Below are 13,503 nucleotides of genomic sequence, written 5' to 3'. Positions count from 1 at the left end.
AGTATTATGCCACATACATAGGTGTGTATGGTTTGATAATATCACCCTCAAATGTCAACAGCGGTTGACTGACTCACATACTTGTAGTAACTATAATCACTTTTTTCCCACCCAGAAGCTGCTGCAGGTGCTGTTAAGGCTTCAGGTACTCATGAGTGAAATGGAACAAGACACTGATTGTTTCTTATTGTATCAGTAGGCTAAAATACAGAGCCCAAAATATTAATTTTAGAGAATTCAAAAAAGGAAATCCACGCACCAAAATCACCTTGAGTTTATGCTGCATGCATCCAAACATTACCTAGTGTGGGAGTGATTTTAACAGGAAAGACAGAGTCAATGTGAGAAAGGGAAACAAGGGATTCCACACGTGCCAACCTGCATGCCTGCGTGTAAATCTAAATGTATGGATAGTGGCTGAGGTGTGATCCGTGAAGCTGCATCCAGAGTCATTCAATTGTTGTGTGGAGCAACACTGCCCCAAGGGCTGCTCCACACGTTAGCTATGTGGTGCTCTGGAAACAAGAAAAGCAACTCTGTTTTTGGATGGCTGTCTTGGCTTTTAATGAGCGCTTGCTGGCACGCAGTCAAGATCCTGCCCCTAGAGAGGGAAGATTAATGACAGCTAGTCACGGAAAGGCTTTACAACAGCACAGAGCAAAAGAGAGGGATAGAGTGGGAGAAGGAGAGCGGGGAGGGAGGGGAGAAAACAAAGGTGAGGAGCTGCTGTGTTGAAGTGGAAGTAGGTGTGAGTAAAAGGTGTGTGACAGTGTTGGTGTCATCCAAAAGGGCCCAAACAGATGATTAAACAGATTAATTTAATCCTCATAAACATTTATAATAGTTGTAAAAAGAGTGAATACAATGACTGGATACATTCTGCCTTCAATTGCATCACACTTATCCAGATAATGTCCACATAATAGCTTTGACAGCCACTTAACTCACAAAAACTCACCCTTCTCCTCCACCTGTGATTGTGCTTTTTATGCTCAACACCTCTGCCAAATCCTGGGGAGGGTGAGCGATGGCTAATTACACAGGTTTTGTAACGGTCTAGACATTACACCAATCCCCTGTCTTGCGATGGCACCTAAACTGACAGTTCTGTAAATCCTCATCTAGCACATTGTTTTCCCACACCAAGTGTGATATACACTACCAAGGGCGGCAATTTCTTAGAATGTCAAACTTGGTTTTAAATATGATCATTTTCAAGCTTTGCAAGTGTTTTATCATGTGGAGCAATGTTTCTTCAGCGGGAAAATAAGCAGGGAGAATTCAAGCAAAGAGAAAAAAGAAAAGCTTGAGCAAGATTTGCTCCTACAGGTAAGTAACCTGGACCGCAGATAGCATACAATGACTGAGCCAAGAGTTAAGGAGAGTGCGGTGCCACATGGGCTGACCTCTCTCCCTGTCTCCCAGGCCAAACCCCAAACCAAAGTCCCTGGCTCTAGGGCAGACCTACAGGTCATGGTGAACTCACTCTCCTCATCTCCTTTTTCATTCTCTGACCACACAACTGATGACCTCACTCGTTTTGGAGTCTCTAACTATATTCAGCCTTTGTATCACAGACGAAAAATGATCCTGTGCAAAGTTTTCCTGATGGGAGCAAAGATTGCTCAAACTGAAGAAGAGGATGAAAGCATGTGTGTCTGCTTTTTGAAGCCGTTTACTTCATTCTGGATTCCTACATCATAATGCATGTTCCATTTCACATAGTGTCAGGCATTTCTGACCACAAGAATGAAAGGAAAGTTATTCTTTTAAACGATTTTCTTCAGGAGAATATCCCTATGAGCAGAGAAAATTACTTCACAAGACAAGGTGTTGAAGTATCTAACTAAGGGCTGCATTCAGCTCACACTGTCTGGGAATAACATTCATATACGGACAATTCTGCAGCACACAATTTTGATTGATGGACTGCTGTTTTGAGGTGGCGGTAAAGGTGGTGGACTTAACAGCAATCGTTGTTGGCTTACTTAAATATTTAAGATATATTTAAGTAAGCAGATATAATATTTATATATCATGAAACAGACCTTTTTCCAACTTTAATAGCAAGTGTCACCTAATCTTAAGTGAAACTGTTGATTTAACGGTCTTAAGGAGGATGGATCCAGAGGGAGTTGGACAAAGTCTGTAAAATTGCCTCATTTGAGGCAGTGCTAGTTGGGGCTGAAGACTACAAGTTTGAAGATGAAAAACTGTTGCGTTATAAAGAAGTGAGATATCAGATACTTTAATTTAATATGCTGAAATTGTTAGCAAACAGAAGCTTATTTACACATTCAGCTGATACAGAGCAATTCATGAATTCATATTGATAAATAATTCATGTGGCATCACGTTTCTGGCCACCAGATGAATGTATGTCCGATATTTAGTCTCTTTGAGCTCGTTTTTTGGTGCCCACCAACACCAACAGTGATGTAGGTTCATCACTACCTTTCACATCATCACATTGTTTTCACATAGCCATATGATACAGTATTTAAAAAGTATTAATTATAGCCGCTTATACCAGAATACTATATACTATAACTATACTGTAGGACTTGGAGAAATTATATAAAATATAACTGCGGCCTGTTTAAATCATTTGTCACTATGCAACATGAGGTGAACATTGTTGGCCCAATGTTTGGTGAGAGGGTTACCGACTTTGCAATATGTCAAAACACTTTACAGAAAGAATTTAATCTATTACTGCCATCACCACATTATAAGTGTGGTTAATAAAACTGAAAAAGAAATGTCTATGATACATCACTCATTGAATATCTTCAGTGTTTTCATTGGTGCACCTGGAGGAAATTAATTTAGCTAAGAAAACAGTAAAATCCAATGGTACCGTTCAGCATAGTTTTATCTGGCAGACTATACAATACATACTCTCCACAGCTGTAATATATCCACAATAACAATTTATAATTCACAGTGTGCATGTCTACAAAGATTTTTCCAGTCAGGTGAAAACGTACTTAAAACTTCTTTCCACCCTTTGAACCAAAGACATTCTTCCTATACCCTTTCCATGGAACGATACCTATACACCTGCCCCCTATTCTGCTTACCTGACTAAGGAAGAGATCAGAGTGGGCGGCAGGGAGAGAGGGAAGAATGAGGGGGTGCTATTGTTGGCACACCCCTGCAGTTCTGTAGGCGGGGGAATGTGTAGAGGTGGAGAAGGGGATTACAGAGAATAAATATTATTTTACAGAGCAGCTTTTAATCATTGAACAGCATATGTAAAGCTGTAAAGATTTAATGAGATCATTTGGGGGGAAATGCTGCTTTTTTCAGCTGTAACAGGAAAAGACTAAAGTTACTAGTAATGGAGAGAAGCTAAGTAGTATTAACATGAACTTACTTCGTAAAAATAGCTTGGTGGAGGGAAATTAAAAGGGCAACACGTTACTGAGGAAATTACTTTGACTATTTTCCGGAAAGACACTGAGTGGAGATGTCTTGAATCCTGTTGATTCTGGCATCAATGAGCCACACCATACTTTCTGACCAACTGAACAAAAGAAGCATGGTTCTGGGAAATCTTTGGCTAAGTTATTTGTAGAGGTAAATCTGTACTGGGACTTTTGACACAAACATTGGGACACAAGCTCATTTCATTATTAAGTCATGTAATGAAGGTTATTTTTGGAGACTAGTGTGTATGACTTAACACCACATCACTGATGTGTGAAGACCTTTGTGAGACTAGAGCCAAATGGTCAGCTTTTCTTAGCGAAAGACAAATTGCAGTCACATTTATAGAAGGAAAATAGTACTGTACTTGATGATTGAACTGATCAGTGTCATTACAACCATTTGATTGTGTTTGACATCAGTGACAGTAGCTGTCACAGTAACTGTGCCCCACTACATCCCCGTGTCTTCCTATGAAATTAGCCATATTTTAGACTGAGGTGGGCAGTGAACCCTGTTGATTTTGGTGCTAATGGGGTCCCATAGAGTCCCAAAGCAAGGGAGAGAGGCGATAGTTGGTCCTGGGTTGCAGGGCACAGAGAGAGTAGTGTCTAGGGGAGAGAGGAACTCTGATAGACGGGCACAAAGGGACCATTGGTTTGGCCTGAGACGCAGCGGGAATTCAGTTGGAGTTCCGTGGGAAGAGTTGCGCTCAATGAGACATATCTCTCTCCCTCTCTCTCCCTCTTCTAAATGAGTTTTTTGACAGAAGAGATGGAAACACCAAACCCTCACAAACAGCCCTAAATGATTTAGTGCAGGCGTTATTTCAATCTAATATCAGATACGAACCATTACAATGCTGCCAGTGGGGGATTAAAACTAATCAAATACAAGGTAATGAACACATAATTTGAAACAAAAATGAACTGTACTACTGGAAAACAGCACTTTGTAATGGCATGTTTTTCATTATTTGTACTGTTGGCACAAAAAAAGGATAAAGCCTCCGGGGAAGTAATGAGACTTGTGTTATTGATCCTCCATCAATACCTGGAAAAGTGTCCAAAACTACTACAGAAATCCCATTGTTCTTCATCATCAAATGCTGACCCTTCATGATCAAGCTCTATTGGAAAACTCTGCACTTCTGTTATACACAGTACCGAAATACACATATGCACACACTTTGGGATGTCCCGAGCAGATGCAGAGAGGTGGAGGGCAATGGACACCGGACAAAAAAAAAAGTTAGGAAAATCAACTTAAAATTGATCATTAAGGCATTTTTTGAGTCTGTTTCTCTCAACCCAAAAAATTTGACTAATGGTGACCCCTAGCTACCAAGTCACTTTTCTATTCCTGATCCCTACCAAAAAGTTATTTACCACTACCAAAAGTTAAAGACTGGCCTCTTGCTCCCTGCAGCCTTTTTGACCCGCTCCACTGTTCTAATAGCCCCATAACCTTAAACACTTGCCCTGCCTCCTGCCCCCTGCCCCCTGCAGTTCCCCCTACCCTCCCTTGCCCTCCCTGGCACCTTTGCCCCACGGCCCGGCCTCATTCATCTAGCCACCCCTCTCCGGCCAGGGGAGCTGAAGGCCCTCTTTGTATGCACTCCCTGGGAGATATTAACCCACCCTCCACGATCCCACCAAACAAAGGAAGCACTTACTAACCGCTAAAGCCTTAACAAACAGCGCCTTTCAAATGAACCCTGCTCCATGCGGTGCAGAGGGAGGGGAGCGCCTAGGAGAAAAAAGCCAAAAACATTTGCTTGTTTTCGCAGATTACAGAAAACCTTTTGGAGCTGTACTCAAATCTTGACGAGGTGACTCGCTACATCGCTAAGTTCCTTCTCAGACTCTGGTGGCTGCCACTGAAATGAAAAAGGAAGAAAAAGTCCATATGCACAAATATAAACACTCACACATAGTACAGGTATTGGTTTTTATTAAGAGGACATCCTCTTGACACCATATTTCTAATCTTAATTATACACTTAACTATAAGAGTCTTACCCGTACCATAACCTCGGCCATTACTTTGTTTGTTTGTTTGGGTGCTCTGTATCACAGAAGCTATTTTTCACTGTCTAATCAGGAATGCCCTGTGAAAATACAAATTTCTATTATTAATAACAACTCAGGACTAAAAAACATGATGACAAGGGGTAGGTGGTTTGGGTGTCCTGTTACAGTGCTGGTAATTTTGGGACATCATTGATGCAACATATTGCCATTATGCAGTCCTGCTAAATTACGTAACACATAGTTTTTAAGATTATTGATGTCTCATTATGATTATTTTGTAGTTCTTATTGTATAATTATACTAATTTAAACATTTGTAATATCTGTTCATACATGTTCTGTGCCCATAGCAAGAATGGGTCTACACCTACAACTACTTAATTCTGCATTCTGTATTGTATGATGGCACTAATAAATCCTTGAATCCTTGAGAATAATGTTAAAAAAGTCATTGACTATTGACAAGCTTCTGTTGACTTGCAGTGTATATTGTCATTACAACCAACCCTCAGATAATAACATTAACACCTTAGGATGACATGACACGCTGTATTCCATTACAGGTTAAGAGATACAATACTAAGCAGCCTTCCTTCTATTAAAAACAGCTGGTTGTGACCACTTTTGTTGGTTTTGTTGATCAGGACCTATCAAGATAGTAAAAACAAACAGCCATGTCTAACACAAACAGACAGATGCACAAAAATCTACACACACCAGACTCTCATGAGCTAGTTTATGGGCAAGTGTGTAATGTGGTTGAGGTTTGCAGCACAAGCCAAAATCACCAAAGCTGCCTCCCAGGTCTGAAATAAAACTGCCAATGACCTTTTATCCAGTAAAAATGTGCACTTAATATGATAGAGGAAATTACTTTAAGAGTTTGCCCTCAAACGTTTTGGAGAGTGGATTGCTCTCCAGTTCAGTGCAAGAGAGAGAAAAGGAGAGAAGAAGAGAAACAGAGGGAAGGAGATGGAGAGATTGAGTCCAGATACAGTGCAACTATTAAGATCAGTTTAGGAGTTGTGAAAGAGTGATGACACTGAACACCTGTGAGGAACAAAGACAATTGCCCCATTATTATAAATGACGTATTTGGCCAGCACATGGTTGAATGATCAGGTTAACAACCTCTGATCCTGGTAAATGTACTGCCAGTCTACGCAAACTGAATTGTAAACATACAGCATAACCATATTGTGTAATTAGGGGAGGAGAAATTAGAACAATATGCAATATGTGGAATAAAAAAGAAGAATTGTTTAAAGTTCATGTTTAACTAAAATGTAGCAACTGTATCAAAAGTTAAATAGGACACAAAGGACAGGCAATTGCAGTAAAGAGCATTACAGCCATTGTTCTTGTGAGGTGAGCATATTTTAAACGGCTCAATATGACCTTTATTGGACGACATTACACTAGGTCGTGTTGGGGTGTTGGTTTGCACGTCTTGCCTTATGGACTTAGTGCGTGACATCATTTCGTGAGGGACAAAGACTGTACGTTTGTAGCCACATGTGTGCTTTTAAAGGGCAGCGTTTGACTTTTTTTCTGAATGTTTAATAATAATGTATACTTTATTAATCCCGCAAGGGGAAATTACAATTTACACTCAGTTTCTATTACACACAAAGGCCTGAATTACACACACACATGCTCCGTACCTATACATGCACTTAATGGAGAGATGTCAGAGTTAGTGTGAGTGAGTGTTTGGAGCATTAGTCATATTTGGTAGAGCGCAAAGGTAAAGTTTCATCTTAACATTGGCACCTCTCTGTTTTATAGTGAGTCATGCGTGCAAAGCAGTTGAGGGGGCTTGTGGGTAGGCTGCCATCAAAAGTTTGTAGGTGTGCCATCACCTTTACAGCTGTCAGGTACAGTATATGTCTGCAGGCCACTGACTTCTGTCTTAAGGCAACCCTCTGGCTAGCCAAATACAATATTAGCAAACAAAAGGATGAATAAAAAGGTTACTGGCATGCTGTAAGTGATCCAAAACATACACATCTGTTTGACATGCTAATAGAAAAGATTCATTGTAAGTACAAGAGCAGATAATGTAGGCAACTTATTGTTCCTTGTAACATACAGTATTGTTCATTGTGAAGGATCTATTCCGTCTTTTCTCACGTGGAAAATGTGTCTCTTTTTGAACTGGACTTAAATGGAAAATTTGATTTTCTCTCACAAAAGTCAGATGAACTTTGGCTTTTTATAATTCATGGAAACAACCCACTGTCTTAACTCATCAGACAGGAATACAGTATATTGCGTAAATGGGCACCTTCCCACTGTCTGATCCAAAATTCCTCTATCATCCAAATACATGTGGTACAAGCACCTCGTTCACAGGACAACATAAGACCCAGAAGGAGCGGGCCGGCTAAGGTCCAAGTCACAGGAATCGTCTTCCCACATCTGAGCTTTCTGCCAATGAATGAGGCTTTGTCTGCAGAGGAATGAGATCCATATCTCCCATTTGGCATCACTCATGTCGTCACTAATCAGAAGCAGATGAGCAGACAAGTTGCGCTCTGCGCTGACAGTGTGTGTTTGTGTGTGTGTGTGTGTGTGTGTGTGTATATGTGTGTGACTGAATAAATGTGTGCAAGAATAAATGTATGCATGTTTGTGTGAAGCTTAGATGGGTTTTACTGCTGAGCTATGGAACATGACTGGGGTTAAAAAAACAAGGTTTACGTCGAAATCACAACAAGCTGATTTAAATCATGCATTCTGGTCTGCATCTGATTTTATGACCACTGTCAGCAAATGATTCACAAATTCAGGCTTAAGTTATTTCTGCAAGTCTTCAGTATTTCTTTTGAGAATGACAACGATTTTTAAAGTTTTAAAATGTATCCAAGTACAGTTTGTGTGAATTGTGAATTAGTGAGCGAGTCTGAATAAAAAGTAAGGAGCAGTAAGTGTACATTATGTATCTCACAAGGGATGTTCTCTGGAGTCATCCAGTACAAATAGCTCAAGCTGAGCTGCAGCACTGAAGAGATCCAGCCATGTGCCACCCATAGGCCAGATTGGGAACAACCATTTTCTCATCGAACAAGAATGGAAATGCATATGCATGTATCAGCCGGGTGGTGTACTGTATAAACAATATAGTGTAACACGTGTACATTTTATCTCTTGATATATTGTTATTACAAGCAACACCTACAAAGTAAGTAGTTCTATTGAATAAAAAAAAAAAAAACGAGCACATCAGGAAATATAATAAAATTGAAGACATCTCTTGAAGAGGTAATTCAAGAGAAATAGGTTTATAAACTACAATTACATAAAACAAACAGATACCGCTTGTATAATCTCAAAACACAAGGGGTTTATATTCCTGCCTAATAGTCAAATAATCCAACAGAAGTGCAATAAAATAAGTCCAAAGAAAAAATCTCTTAATAGGTCTAGTGGAATACATTTACGAAAATGCACATTAGAGTGGCTGCAACACACACTGACCAGCCAGCTCCAGTATTAAGTAAAAATCAGCTACAGCACAGTGCGCAATTAGCTTGCGAAAATGAACTGTGATGCTCAAGGGCAATTCATTAGGGCAGATGCGTTGAGACACATGGTTTGAACAAAGGCAGTCTAGTTAAAGAACAGTGCATCTGTCACACATACTTAGCATGAGAAGAGTGACAGCTAAGCAGACTCAAAAACATTCATCATTCAAGGTGCATTTTTCGGTTAAGGTCCCACAAACTAGTTATGGTTTGAGTGACTGTCACTGTCTGTCATAGGCAAGGTAATGGACATATGGCCAACCTCAAGCTCCGATGTTGAAACTAGATGGTTATCTACCAATGGAGCTTTTTGAAAGCAACTTTGTGATGTTTCTCAAACCATGCCGTTCCCAAACTTCTCATGGCCACATTCATTCTGTACAAAGGATCTCTGTTTGCTCTGGCCTCTCTCAGTATCCCTTTGTGAACTTAGTCGGCAAGTCCTCTGCACTGGAATGCCTGTTCTCAGGGTTAGGAGGTAAAATGCTCACAGTGGGACACACAAACACATACACATTCACTTTCCCACATATTTTTCAAAGCCACACAAATTTGGACACAACCAAAAGCGCAACATCGGGTCACTGTGCATCCAAAAATTAATAGTATGTCTCCTCTAATTGAGATGTAGCCCTCGTTGACATTCCGGTTAACCCCGACTCATGATGTTTAATGAATATGCAAGTCTCATGGATCAGAATGGAAGAACATTCACTCACATTAAAGTGAGAGATGGAGACAAACAGAGTTTGAGAAGGGAGGGAATATCTCAGAGAATGACAGGAGATGGAGAAGGAGAGAGAGGAGGCAGAAAGAGTGAGAGCTTGGGAGCTTCAGACGACCTCTTCACCAGTAGAGACTGTATGAGGGGGATGAATGTAGCCCTTTGTGCAGGGCAGACTGTGGGCTCCAACGTGTGTGTGTGTGTGTGTGTGTGTGTGTGTGTGTGTGTGTGTGTGTGTATATGTGTGTATGTGTGTGTGTGAAAAAGAAAGAGAGCTACGCGGCCCAGGCTCAGGGCCTACAGATGTCTGGATCTGCGCCGCTCACCCCCGGCCTCCACAGGCAGCAAGCAGCTGTTGTCAGAGAGAGACAGGCTGCCTCGGAGAGACTGGGAGGGGGCCAATGGGCAGAAAACAAGAAAGAGCCTCTTTCACAGCCTGGTATGTCCTTCTGGATCCCCACACAATGTATCCTTTGAGGACCCAGAAGAATAACATTTAGATTTAAAGTTTTCTCATCCTGGGAAGTTTGGGTCAGCTCACTCAGTCCTCCTGCTCTCTAAACTGATGAAGGGTTGATGCTGAGGTTAGGGTTGGGGCTTAGGGAAGACTATTACTTGAGTTAGGACCAGAGCTGTGGCTGTAATTTTCAGTCCAGGAGCTCTGACAGATCAAGTGAGCACCCAGAAAACTTCAAGCACCCCTTGACTAAATGTAAAATATGTTGTCAAAGTCAAGAATTGTGACGATTTCCATCTCACCGGCCATGCCAAATCCTCTCAAATACAACACCAAAGTCTTAACCTTGTGGTGACTCAACTGACCAACAGATGACAGTCTAGACTGTTTATCACTAACTGTAACCCAGACAATCACAGTCAAGTGTCGATCAGCCAGTATTCACCAAGAGTTCCACACACTCTAAACTCCCAGCAGGTGTTTATGAAATGTGCTCCCAGCACCTGCAGAGTGGAGGGAACTGAGCCACTCTGTGTTTCCACGGCTCCGAAGCTAAAAAGGGCACAAGGCATTACTTGTTGTACTACATAATGTGCCTAGGCAGTTTTGGAGTCAGGAGATGTTTCCACAAAAAATTAAGGAAGTAATATGCCAAGGGTATCCAGGGAGGAAAGGGTTTCTCTGTGGTTTCTGTGAACAAGCTTTGTCAGCTGGAAGGGAAAGGAAGGAAGGAAGGAACTTCTCTTTTTTCAGCTTAACAAGCCAGCTCTGTCATATTTCTGTACTTTAAAGTACACACATTTGAGTCACCCATCCTCGCCAAGGAATGTTACACCTGTGACAAAAAAAAGGGAAACATTGTAACACACAATGAAAGACAATATATTATTCATAACATTATGTATATATATTCCAGCAGTAGCTCTCCAGATGAATGAGTTTTATTACTCAAATTTGATGAATATAGATAGGATATTAATAATATAAAAATATAAAGTAAGATTTTTACTCTTAATTCTCATTTGGAACGGTTCGAAGTCTATAATACATCTTGTGATTGTTTTAATGCCAATAATCCTAAACACCCAGAATCACAGTATTCAATTATTAATCAAAAGCCAGAATCAGAGTTTGAATCCTTCTGACCTCCAGTGTGACACACTCCAACCACTCAAGTTGAGAACAGATTTTAAGAGGGAAAACGGAACCAACTAAAGGAGGTAATAGCTTATCATCGTGCTCTAAAGCAATATTATTAAGTATTGCAGTCAGACTACATAGAATTACACACTCAGAGAGGTCATGTTGAGAAGCAAATAGCCATCATACAGAAAAGCAGGACTGCTCTGTCTTTAAGGTAATCTGTGGGAAGAAAAGCCCATTCCCTGGTCTCTCTCTTAAGACAGCTGATGAATATTTTTTGTTTAGCCTTTGTGGCAAATGTGGGATAAAACTTGGCTGACGTGGTGTAATAGGGAAGGGCAGGGTGGCAAAACAGATCATACAGAAAGGGATACTCTGCCAAGACAATCACAGGGGAGAGTCGGGAGGTTGCAAGCTGCCTGCCATATATGCCCAGACTTGACCAAAACATCGGCATGCTGAGGCAGGAGTTAAACCCCACGGATTAAGTTAAATCCACTGATTAGATATAGCTGTAAAGGTTGACAAAGGTGATTAAGACTAAAGACAGAATTCCCAAAAAGTGGGATATAAATAGTAAGCTCAAATTTTTCCGCAGATAAAAATCATTACAAACACTATATTCTATTAAGGATACATAACCATATAACCCCTAGCAACCATTCCACAATCCCATCTTGCATGTGGATAGCAGGGTATCACAAATTCCATAGTTCATTCATTTTTCTATGAGTGGACCTGCTTTAGAGAAGATGTGGACCTTCATAAAAGACTATTTGCAGGATGTGTTTGAATAACACTCAATTAAGCCTATTAGCTGAGTCATTGTCTGGTCAAATTTCAGGGGATTAGACAGAGGTCGAAGAAGAGTTCATATCGTTATTCAAGTTTGTTTAAAGTAGCGGTGTTAGCAATACAATTAAGTATAGAAAATACAAGTAGTCATAAGTATTGCTTCTTTCATAGTTCTGCATAAATGTTTAGTGCCTGAGCTACTCTTAGGTGGAGCCAGTTATATCTACTTTATATTTTGTTGGGTAGCTCGATCTAACAATGCTGTCAGATACAATTAGAAAATGGAGGAAAATGTATGATATCTTCCTCTAAAATGTAGATTATTTCAAAATAGAGATATACTCAAGTAAAGAACTGGGACCTGAAACCACTTCAGTAAATGTACCTATAAAGTTGTTATTTTCCACCTGTGGAATTATATAGAGGTGATCATCAACAATTACCATCATTGGAATTATCTAACAAATCAAGCTTCATGGTTTCAGATACTGTTCGACTCGGTCCCGACACACATCCCTCATATCTGCCTGCACAAAATTAAACATCCAACCCATCAAACAAAGATAGCACGGTAACCATGGTATCATAGTTGACTGTGTATATATGACTCAACAAACATGAGAATTAAATAACAGTTGTGCACAACCAGTTTTATACCAACAATGAATGATGCTGCATTCAGAAAGAGAAAAATATAAAGCAAGAATTATTTAAGCAGCATGGAATTAGAATAGTTTATTCATACTTTTTTGGAATTGTTGATTTTTTTTTTTTTTTACTTTGAGCTTTTGTCCATTCCCAAATTCTAAAGTATGTATCTTTTATTCATTTTTGAAGTATGCTATTGATGTATATTGTGTTGGGCCCATAACCTTGGGGCCCTGAGGGGTCAATACCCTTATTTTGTCAACTCTACATAAACTGTGATTCATAGCTTGCATACATTCCAATCCAAGACAAATTATAAGTTTTTAATTGAACACGTGTTTAAGAACATGTACCCATACTATCTTACTGTATATCACTGACAATACATTGAGTAGTGGAAAGTGAAAAGAAGACGAACACAAGTGAGGGAAGAGAACAAGAGACTGGAAAAATGTTTGAGAGAGACAACAGGAGAGAGTGAAATATAGGAAACTAGACTTGCTCAACCGCAAATAGGCTCTTTCACTGAAAGAATGTATAAACATACAGTTGAGTTTCTTGGGAAGTCTGGTTATCCAATGAATGGATTGTTTGTCAGCCACTGAAACATAGTGGGGAGCAACGCACAAAGCTATTACAGAGACAGTAAATCCCAGAGCTTATTGTAAAAGAGAAAAGAGCAACTGAATACTGCAAAACAGTGTATCAGTGTAACTGCCCCCTTTAGGCTTATGTAATACAACTT

The sequence above is a fragment of the Etheostoma cragini genome, chromosome 15, assembly GCF_013103735.1.
Source record: "Etheostoma cragini isolate CJK2018 chromosome 15, CSU_Ecrag_1.0, whole genome shotgun sequence".
Taxonomy (NCBI): Eukaryota; Metazoa; Chordata; class Actinopteri; order Perciformes; family Percidae; genus Etheostoma; species Etheostoma cragini.
Note: the sequence above shows the minus strand (reverse complement) of the source record.